This window comes from Rattus norvegicus, chromosome 8, assembly GCF_021556685.1.
Source record: "Rattus norvegicus strain SHRSP/BbbUtx chromosome 8, alternate assembly SHRSP_T2T, whole genome shotgun sequence".
NCBI lineage: Eukaryota > Metazoa > Chordata > Mammalia > Rodentia > Muridae > Rattus > Rattus norvegicus.
This window is the reverse complement of record NC_141541.1, coordinates 120,767,790-120,779,882: the sequence shown is the minus strand read 5'-3', so window position 1 is coordinate 120,779,882 and position 12,093 is coordinate 120,767,790. Positions and strand designations below refer to the sequence as shown.

The 12,093-nt window shown below is 41.7% G+C and overlaps 1 long non-coding RNA gene across 3 annotated transcripts in view; it reads left to right on the top strand.

Annotated features, from left to right (window-relative positions):
* The window catches only part of LOC102553940 (uncharacterized), a 40,484-nt gene that overhangs the window by 15,883 nt on the left and 12,508 nt on the right, over positions 1 to 12,093 (top strand). The gene's annotated exons all lie outside the window — the stretch shown is intronic.

Sequence of the window (12,093 nt, the reverse complement as noted above, 5' to 3'; positions counted from 1 at the left end):
AAAAGTCACATTTCTTGTGGCTTTAAAGAACTGTTTTTCTCGTACTGTGCCTCTCTGATGTTACTTATAAAGTCTGACCTGGAGAATTTAGGAAAGGTTCTCTTCCGTTTTGAGGGGTGTGTCATATGAAAAGAAAAACCATGCTCCATGACAAAGATGTAAGAACTTCTAGCTGTTTGTTTTCATGATTCTAAAAGTAGTTTGTATATGAGGGGAGGCACGGGGTTGGGCAGACATTATGTTGTGTGCATGAGGGGAGTCTGGGGTGGGGCAGACATTATGTTGTGTGCATGAGGGGAGTCTGGGGTGGGGCAGACATTATGTTGTGTGCATGAGGGGAGTCTGGGGTGGGGCAGACATTATGTTGTGTGCATGAGGGGAGTCTGGGGTGGGGCAGACATTATGTTGTGTGCATGAGGGGAGTCTGGGGTGGGGCAGACATTATGTTGTGTGCATGAGGGGAGTCTGGGGTGGGGCAGACATTATGTGTGACCATGAGGGGAGTCTGGGGTGGGGCAAACATTATGTGTGTGCATGAGCCGTGTCATAAGGTGGTGTGGGAATCCCCATGGAACAGAATCTATGCCTGTCAACTTGGGTTATATTTTTCAAGTGGATCTGGAGATGTCAGTTTCTCAAAACAAAGGAGACCGGACACACACGCACTCAGCAGTAGCTGAGCCAAGCTGGCTGATCACCAAAGAAACAGAATCGCAGAAGTAAGCAGGCAAGGGAGGCAGATCACATTTCTAATTACCCCCACAGCACCCTCATTTTCATGTGCAGGGCAGTCACTTGTTAGAAATGTTTGTGCCTCGGTTTAAACACTCAGAAAAATTCTGGTAAAGGAAGAGCTAGCGGTAGAGGGTTGTACACCTAAAACAAACATAGGTTTCCTTGACATTCAGGAGGGACGCTGGCCACACATTCAGCATGCATCACACAGCCAGCCATTCTTTAGTCACAAAACCTATTTTTAAGTAAGTAGGCAAAGGAATATGGTGCAGCCTCCATATAGAAGGCCGTGTGGAGTAAGCTCAAGTCCTTTCTGCATTGATTATCTCGTTTTCTCTCCTGGGTGGATCTTTGTCTCGTTCCTGGGTATAAGCCATTCTCCTCCATAGTTCCATTGGTTCTTGGGTATGTGTATTTTATTGTTGGGGACAAGGGGTTCATGCGAATGGGATCACTGCCTTGTGTCGCCGTTGACCAGGTCATTTTTCATGTAGCTCATTTTCTTTGCGTGTTGATTGTATGCCCTATAATTCTATGGAACTCATCTTTCAGTTCCAAACATTTCCTTTGAATGGAGTCATTAGGGAGCTGGGGGGTCAGGAACACACTTGCCTTGCCTGAACTCTATCCCCCAAACCCATAGAGTTAAAAAAAATCATAATCCCAAGGTTCAGAAGGCAGAGATGGGCAGATCTCTGTGTCTCACTAACCAGCCAGCTTTGTTTACTTGCTAAGCTCAGGTCAGTGAGACTTCATCTGAAAAACAGAAACAAAAAACAAAACCAAACAAACAAAAAATAAAACCAACTGGGTGGATGGCTCCTAAGGAATGGCACCCAACAAACACACACACACACACACACACACACACACACACACACACACACACACAGACATACACACACACACAGAGACACACACACACAGACATACACACACACATAGACACACACACAGACATACACACACACAGAGACACACACACATACACACACAGACATACACACACAGACATATACACACAGACACACACACATACAAACTCAGACATACACATACAAACACAGACATACACACATAGACATATACATACACACAGACACACACACACAGACATAGACACACACAGACACACACATACACACACACCCTAAATATAGAAGGTCATTAGGGATTTAAACTATTATGATTATTTAATTAGAAGGTAGAAATAGTGTCATTTCCTTCTGATTAGGATAACTTGTGTTTTTTTTTTTCTTGTGTGATTGCTTCTGTCAGTACATTCACATTGATTTGACATGTGATCGCAATAGGTCTCTTCACCGTCTATCATTATTTTTTTTTTTTTTTTTTTGGAGCTGGGGACCGAACCCAGGGCCTTGCAAGCCGCTGAGCTAAATCCCCAACCCCCATTATTGGTTTTATATAGTAGACTAATCTTAAATCTCAGAGATCAACCCTGTTTGATCGCTATGTGTAATCTTTTGGATGTATTACTGAATTAATAATTCCCAGTGTTTCTCAAAACAACAGGGTAATTGCCCATACGCACACTTAGGACAGCATGGTCGAGCCCCACGGAATCCCAGCGTAGAGAGAAGAGGTAGTCTTGAAGTCTTACTCTTAGCCGAGGAGCTATTGATAATTGATAGCTTCCAGGAGAGGAAGAGTCAACATTCTATAACACTGGGGCCCTAGATAGGTAGAGAAGCTCTGGAGGACGGACACACAGCCACAACTCTGTGGTAGCACAAATTGGTGTGTTCTAAAGAGAAAATGAGGACACAGTGGGGTGGATCTGAGAGGGAACAAGGGAGCGTGGTAATGTGATCCTTTCCCTGACAATGACATCATGCACCCCACTCACTGGCTGCTTTATTCATTCATTTCATGCAGCCTAATAGACAACTTCATCGAGATCCAGGTTTGGGTATGACTCTGTCAGCTAGGTTTCCTAGGTCTGTGGAATTGGGGGCTAACCACCGAGTTGGCGAGCATGTGTGTCTATTTGTGCGCATGTTGTTAAGGTCAGAGACAACTTGGAGTACCTGGGCTAACAACTTCAGGTTGTCAGGCTTGGAGGCTCTTTGCTGCTCCCTCAACCCCTCCACTCCTACCCCTTCACTCTACCCATTAACATCTTGCCAGCCGCAACTTTACTCTTGAGAAGTCGGCTGCTCTATCTGTGTTAGCATCACAGTGATCAGTCTTCAGTGTATTTCGGGATAGTGTGTGGAGTTGCTGACCTTGATGTCTTGTGAATAGGTGGAGGGGGCTTTTATAAAAGAACATGGGACTGTGTTTTAATGGTACAGTTTGGAGAAACAGAGACAAAGCACATTCAGAAAATAGGTGGGAGTATTTTATTTTCTTAAAATGATTTGTTTCTGTTTTATTCAAGAATTTTTGCCTGAATGCACGTGTCTGTGCACCAGGTGTCAGCAGCGGCACCAGAGGCTAGAGAGAGCATCCCCTAGAACTGGAGCTATAGTTAGCTTTGAGTTACCATGTCATGCTGGGACCAGAACCTGAGTCTTTTGGAAGAGTAGCAAGTGACTTGAGCCACTGAGCCACTTCTCCATCCCTAGAAGTATGTAAGTCCTCACTCCTGTGTTAAATATTTGTCACAGTGCCTAGCAAAAGGTGTGGACAGACTCCTGATTAAGGAGATCTCTGTGGCTTTACTATAACAAAGACTATTTTGAATTTGGTTCATGTCTTCTGAGTTGTTTTCATGCTAAGAGATTTATTAATCTTCTCTTGGACTGCACTCTGAGCTGAGAATTATAAGATAAAGGGAAAAAATAATGATAGGAAAATAATTGCCAGGCTCCTTCTGAGACTTCTCATTAGAGCTGGATTTAGTGAGGTGTTTGTTGGCAAACCTGAGACTTACGTGGAAAACCTGGACTTGAGCTAGACACTGAATATTCATACGAACAGCCAGACATCAGAGGAGCACTAGAGAGGGGAAAAAAGTTTCCTGGGGACAGACGCTTTCATGCCCTTGGAACTTAGCAACAATTGCTTTGGAACGATCAGAGCGAATTCTATGCCCTCTATAGATTTATACTGCAGCATAGGTAGAGAAGAACGCCCACTTACTGAACTGACAAGGTGTAGCTCACAGTGTAAATAATCTTGGTCAACACTCAGGACTGTCCTGGAACGCAGTGAGCCCCCATGAGATCTTCTCTCCCTTCAGAAATGAGGAGACTCAGGGACAGATGGTCCCAATTTCCAGACTCTATAGCTGCTAACCTGGTTCTTTTTTCATTTTATTAAGTTGTAGATGTTCAAAGATGTTTGGCCAGGAATGGACATTTCTGAAAAGGCCTTTTCTCCCTTCCTTCTTTCCTCCTTCCAACCTCCCTCCTTTTCTCTCTCCTGTCTTGTCCTCTCCTGTTCTGTTCTTTTTTCTCCTCTTCTCCTCTTTTCTCCTCCCTTCCTCTCCCCTCTTCCCTCCCTGCCCCTCTGGGGCCTTCTCTTCTCTTCTCTTCTCTTCTCTTCTCTTCTCTTCTCTTCTCTTCTCTTCTCTTCTCTTCTCTTCTCTTCTCTTCTCCTCTCCTCCTCTCTCCTCTCTCCTCTCCTCCTCTCCTCCTCTCTCCTCTCTCCTCTCTCCTCTCTCCTCTCCTCTCCTCTCCTCTCCTCTCCTCTCCTCTCCTCTCCTCTCCTCTCCTCTCCTCTCCTCTCCTCTTCTCTTCTCTTCTCTTCTCTTCTTTTCTGCAAAAGTCCTTTGCCATATAGCCCAGGGTGTCCTCAAACATACAACCCTGTTGCCTCCTCTCCCAAGTACTAGGATAGCAGGTATGTACCACCACACTTGGCTCTGATAGGTCTTTCAGAATTAGAACTATTGGGAGTAGTGAGAAAATTCAGGATATTAAAAAGCATTCAATGCACCAAGCTTCATGACCCAAATTCAGTCCCGGCAAATCCTCATGGAAAGAGAGAACTGACTTCTGAAAGTTATCCTCTGACATGCACATGTACATGCCCACACACAAACACACACATAGGCACACAGGCATGCACACATACACATATTCACACACATGGACACACACTCACATACATGCACATATATGCATACACTCACACATACACACATGTACTCACGCATGCACTCACACACATGTATGCACTCACACATATACATATGAACTCACACATGCATAATGAACACACACATTCATATACATTCATACACACATATTCATTGCACACACACAAATTCATGCACACATTGTACACACTCACAAATACACACATATTCATTCATACCTACACACATGCACTCACACATTACACACATGCAGTCACACAGGTACACATGCACACAAATTCACACACTCACGGACATTCAGACACAATCACACACACATGTACACACACATACATGCACACACTTTATAAACAAACACAGTAATGATAGTTGTGATAAAAAATTTAACAGACATAATAATCTTAACTTTCTGAAAGGAGATTACATGTATGAGAAAGCCAGAACATGGGCCAGAGACATTTAGAACATTATTTTTGTCCTTCATTCTATGTGTGAATTGGCAGGGTCCATGGCCCCAGGTTTGCCCTTGGTTATAATATAGGTGATGATGGATGGTGGATGGATGGACAGTCTACTCAATACTTTTGCATGTAGTGGCCTTGTCTTCTCACTATCTAGGCACCAACCTTGTTTTCCTGAGTCTCCCAGGGGGAGGCACATAGATACTTTATTGTAGAGAAACTAGTCTTCAACCCAAAGTGGCCTGGTAGTCTGAGTTGCATATCAATCTCTGCGACAGAAAAACACTTTATTCTTCAAAGTTCACTTGTCCCTTCTTCTTGCCCTTGAAAAGCTCCTATTTGAAACGGCAGGGAACAGAGGAAAACTAACAGAGTTTATTCTTTGGATTTCTACCAGTTCAATTTTTTGTTTTAGTTTCTAAAATAAATGTTGCTGTTTAAAAACAAAAAGCCAAAGAGAACTCTGATTTAGTCGTTGCTTCCACATATAGGAGGGGTGGATTTCTTTTGTATTTGGACCATTAGGGCTTTTTGATTCATTGTCATTGGGATGCTACAACCATCAGCGGCCAAAAAATCCTGGATAAGTGATACTGCAGAGGGATTCCCCCCAATACTGTGAGAAAATGAAGACTTCCTTTTCCAGCTTCAGCTTGCCTATGGGTTCCTCATTCTGTTCTTTCTATTCAATCTGTCTTGTTTATCTCTCTTACTAGTCTTCTGCAATGTGTTTGCTTAAATGAAAGGACAGATGCTGACTCCCATATTGTAAGGCATACATAAAATCAACAATTAGTATATATCCACGATAAAGCTACCGATCTCCATCATTGCTAGTCCTAGGAAACGTGTATTCCATGTCCACTCCATGGGACACCTTGCCTTCATTTAAATGCATAGGAGAGCCTAACCCAGAGCTATATTCAAACCCATCCAGGGGGAGTCTTCAATTATTCTAAGTGATAAAACCAATGAATATTTCCATTTAAAACATTTGAAAAGATTTCCCCCCAAATGTATTCATCCTTTTTGCATTTTTAAAAACTTTAATCCAGTCTATTGTCATCTACTTAAACAGAGGTAAATGTAGTTATAAATGGTTTCTGATTATAGTTATTATGTCTAGTCTTAAGTATATATAGAAGATAATGATGGCTTAGAGTGTTTTTCCTGGATTAAGTAGCCACTTAATGGGAAATAGATATCATGATTTGAATGCTCTTAGAATTATCAAATGTTAGGCATGTATGCCTACCACTACACACACTACACACACACACACACACACACACACACACACACACACACACACACACACACACGCACACACACACACATGTATCTGCTTCTATTTCACAGGTTCTTCTCTTAGCACATCTCTGCCACTAGAAGTCTGAATCCCTTGGACAGATACACCTTGTCCAAATGTCTAGCAGATATGTGGTGGACATCTAGTGCCCAGGTAGTGGCAGTATGATCAGGACTGAACCTTCCCTCTGGGAAGCAATTTTAGACAACTAGTCGGATGTCTTCATTCCAGAATGTTTCATTGAGAAGAAGACTCTTGTCTTATGTTTCTAGATTGTGATTCGATCCTCCTAAGCAAACATCTTTCTGCTCCCACTTGTCCCCATGACTAATTCTGACAAGCTCCTTATATCATACTCAACCTTAATAACGTTTTCATCTTTATCTCTATCGCCTCCTCTGTATCTCTGTCTCCACCGTATCCTCATCTCCACCTACACCCCACATCTTTTTCTTCATTTCTGTTTTCATGCTCAACCCATCTTTATCCTCACCTCCATCTCCATCCACCTCCACCCCTATCTTTGTCCTAGTGACATCTCCTTCTTTAGCCTTAACTTCATAGCTTCATCCTTACTTCCTGTCTTAGTCAGGGTTTCTATTCCTGCACAAACATCATAACCAAGAAGCAAGTTGTGGGGAAAAGGGTTTATTCAGCTTATACTTCCACATTGCTGTTCATCACCAAAGGAAGTCAGGACTGGAACTCAAGCAGGTCAGGAAGCAGGAGCTGATGCAGAGGCCATGGAGGGATGTTACTTACTGGCTTGCTTCCCATGGCTTGCTCAGCTTGCTCTCTTATAGAACCCAAGACCACCAGCCCAGGGACGGCACCACCCACAATAGGCTGGGTCCTCCCCCTTTATCACTAGTTGAGAAAATGCCTTACAGCTGGGTCTCATGGAGGCATTTCCTCAACCGAGGCTCCTTTTCTGTGATAACTCCAGCTTGTGTCAAGTTGACACACAAAACCAACCAGTATACTTTATTCCAAACCAACATTTCCAACTCTGATTACCAATTCTAATTGTAATTACCCCTGAGTCATGATCTCCACTCAGAGTACTGCTTTATTCACTGACAAATTAAAAAAATCTAAACCCATACCCTCAAAATTTACTGTTGTAAGTCACTGTGGGACCAGCCAGATGATCAACATTGGTAAACACAATAGACCATTTCAGTTGATTGACCAATTGAGAACCAGAAACTGGCAAAGCATCACTTCAGTGGCCCCATATGGCTGCTCTATTCACGTCCCTGGACCTTTTCTGTTGCCTATAGTTCCCCTTAACTGTGCAGACTTATAAACCTAATTTTGTTCATCCACATTTGACATGACTGTCTATGCTTTCCTTTCATCTAAGACTCAAAATTCTTCCCATTGCCCATGTTGCTACTAATAAAGTTTCTGAAAGTCTGGAAAAGTAGAAACCAAAAAAATAGAGAAAGAATACTACATTTTAATATAATAAAAAGTGCTGTAGGGACAGCATTGTGATTTGCTGGCATACAAAGAGATAAAGCAATTGCTTAAGAAAGTCATTTAGTAGATAATAAATCTAACTTGAATGAGGCCTCTGGGTCCTACCCCAATGCATCAGATTCCCTAATTTCAGAAACACAAATGTTATAAGATTAACATAGAATGAAATATTTGAGAGGAGATTAAGCATAGCCTGATGCACTATTAATCTTAACCTTCCTTGGAGCGTCACGTTTCAGAGGATGTAGGAAAGAACCTCAGAAAGAAGTAGCAAATGCCTGGGAGGCCAGTCCCACAAGTAAATGAGCCTTCAGTCTGTGGCTTCCTCGTGGAGGAACTGACCTCTGCCAGGGCTAGAATATATCAGTGTTGTTTGTAATCACAGCTCCCACCACACTCCTGACACTGTAACACCTGCAAATTGAACTTAGAGGCACAAGATAAATTATGCAATTTGTGAGGTGCCCAGAAAACAGCTACTGTGGAAAATTACCATTAATAACAGCCTCATTACAAGCTTAGTTTATTCTAAACTGTACTGAGTCTTGACTCTCTTACCGATGCGTTATATTCTCTGTTATGGAAATTATATAAACTTATTAGGGAAAAGCGAACTCTTTCCATAGCAAAAAGAACCAAATTAAAAATGTGAAAAGAATCGAGCTTCAGAGTCCCAGGATAAAAACTTGTCAATGTTTGTCAACTTTGCACTGTAATTTCTGACAGCTAAAAATCACAAATTGTAACTCTCCACTTTCAAGTCAACGTGACTCATCCAAATTCAGCCCTTTGACACCAAAACAACTGGAAATTATTGAACTCCCTTAAGCTGGTAGTTTACACTTGTCAGACACGAGCAGAACGTGCTTGGGCTGAGAGGATCAAACTTCTGCTTTATACGAGGCTAATAATCAAGCACGTTTTCTGATTCGGCCTTCCAATCTGATGCTATTCAATGTCTTGTTTGGTTCTGGCATCATTGTGATTCAGAGGGCTCCATTTCCATACTGCAGAGGCAACTCTGCTTTTTTTTTTCTTAGCATAAAACTACAGCAAACCTATTTGTAGACTGTAGCAACGTCTCGTCGAAGCGAGAAAAATAAGATTGTGTCAATCATGCTTTGAGTGTGAAAGCATTCTGGACAGCTTAAGCTATTTTGGGCAATGAGTTATTAAAAGATTCCCGAACTTTCTCTTATTGATCTGAAATTCAAGACTTGCTAGGTTGTCATGGTTTCACACTTACTTAGTTTGTAGAACTTTTAAGTTTTTGGATTCCTCGTGGCCTTTGACTCATCTTCTAGAATAGCCATACTTGGAAACAACATTTCTATATAGTTTTCAGTTAGACAAATATAATATAGACCTCACTGGTCCGGGCCTGAGTCAAGCCCTGAAATAGAGAGATGGGGGAATTCTTGTCACCCTAAAGCTTGTGGTTTCATAAAAGAGTTGAAATAACAGTCTGGGTACCTGTATTTTCTAGGAGAAATGAGACTCAAACTGGTAAAGACTGAATATCCTGTCCTTCTGCATGGTGCCAAGGCTTCCTCGAACCTAGGTATACTCTAGGACGTGAGATTGTTCCTAGAGGCACAGGTATTGGCTGGGAGGGTAAGGAAAGAGAGAGAAAGGGAGCTCTCTAGACAGGTGTCCCAAACCTTACTCTGCCCAGTCAAAACCTCTTTTCTTTGTTTGGCATCAGTCTATCCCTGTCATGAGCAGATGTGCCATATGACCTTTGGTGGCCAAGCATTCTGGTGTGGACCGTGTACAGAGTGTAGGCAGAATGCTTACTCTCTTGAAGTCCCCTCCTAGGTGATGTTCCAGTTATTTTTCTGTGGTTATGATAAGATACTATCATCAAAAGAAACTTAGGGGAGGAAAGGGTTTATTTGGCTTATATTTCCAGGTCACAGTTCCTTGTTGAGGAGGTTCAGGGAAAGAATTCAAGCAGGAGCTGAGGCAGAAACCATGAAGGTGTGCTGCTTGCTAACTTTCTCTCTGCCTCACTTTCTTATATAACTCAGGCTCAGGACCACCTTCCTAAGACATAGCAGAGATCACAGCAGGATGAACCCTTCTATACCAATTAAGATCATCAAGACAATCTCTCACAGACACGTCCACAGCCTCAATTGAGACTTTTTTTTTCAGTTAATTCTGGACTGTATCAAGTTGGCAGTTAATGTTAACTAGGAACAGTAGTGATGACAGAAATGACTATGGGAGGAACAGACACTGAATGTTTGCTATACGTGGTGGGAGTCAAAGGTCAAGGGAAAGAAAATGGCTTCCGCAAAGCAGCAACATTACAATGAGTCATAAGGTCATGCAGTGAGGACTGTTTCTGACTATAAGAATGGGTGGATAAGAGTGGGTGTGGAAGACAATAGGTTTTGTGGACATGGCGAGGGGTTAAGACTTGCTGCCGTTTAGTATGAAGACATGTCACATCATACAAATTATGGGCTTTTGATATTTTATGGTTTCATCCATTTACATAATGAATTTGAGTCATCCTGGATAACAGTCCCCCCATTCCTTTCCTTTACTTGCTGGAGTCCTTCTCCACGAGTGTCCCTCTGACTTCAATGACTTTATCTTATGTGTGGTACACGGAAAGTTACTTTGCCAAGTGTGGGGTGTGGAGGAGGTTATAGTAAGTTGTCTATGGTTATACCACTGAAGAAAAATGGCACCCTCTCTCAGATAACCACCAATTGCCAATTGTGAACTGTGTTTTTGAAACAAGTCTTCTGGTAGCTTCATAGAGGATGGGTTGTTGTCGTGATCCACAAAATCACTTGAAAATATCTGATGATGTTAGTGGTGTAGAGCACAGAGGTCACGGAAGTATCAACCTTAGCACATAAGAGTGTAGCAAGTTGGTCTATGTGCTCTGTTCTTCACATACAATGGTATCTCACAACATCCTAACATCCTTCTTCCTGACAGGGTTGGGAGCAGATTGTGTGTGAGTGACTTCACCCATCACTACATCCCCCTAACCCCCTTGAATGTCATATGCAAGTTGGTGTGTTACTTTTTACCTTGTGTGAGGTGGTCTCTCTTGTTTACCACTATGTATGCCAGCCAAGCTGACCTTTGAGTTTGCAGGGCTCTCCTGTCTCTGCATCACATCTTATGAGAGGGCAACTGGAATTGTATGCATGCACTAGCATGTGAGATTCATGTGCTTTCTGGGGATTCAAATTCAGTTCCTTTATAGTTTTTGTTTGCTTTTCTTGCAAGTGTTTATCTACTGAACCACCTCCCCAGATTTCAGATATGTTCTTTGAAACCACAGTAGTCAGAATCAATTTTCTTCGATCACTGTCTCTTTCTGCCTTTTCTTTTTACACTTTGTTTGTTTCTGTTTTTTTTTTTAAGTTAAGGCTGACTTGTCTATTTTTTTTCTTTCTGGCTAATATAACTGATGGTAAATAAGGTTGAATCAGCACAGACTTCAGAACTGGACAAATATTATATTTGTGATCTTGACAAAATAATTGAAATTTTACTAGTTTAATTTTTTATATCAATAAAAGTATGGGTTCTAGTTTTAAGTGCATTGTAATTTAATTTAGCTCATGAATGTGAGTTTCTTAATTTTATGTGCAATATATGGTGACACTCAACAAATAACAGAAAGAACAATTAGATTTGGCTTGTTTCTGAGTACAACATGACATCTATAGGGTACCACACATTCTGTCTCTCTGAACTTGGGGTCTTCTTAGGAATATTCTTCTAGATTTTGACTCTTCTGAGATCTCTTTTTGTTCTCCACAACTTTTATTTAGTGTATTATTTAAATTAAGATTGCTTAAAATATAAAACCATGACTATCCGATCAACAATGACTAAGCTTTATTTGTATTCCATTGAATTTTCTGTTGATCTGTGGATGGTTTAAGATCCGTTAGCTACACAGACATCTCTCACTTGTTCATTTCATACCCATTTTCTGAGAGGAAGGGCACTGTTCTCTTTGACTATGACAATACTATTCCTACTGAAAGCAGTGTCAATTC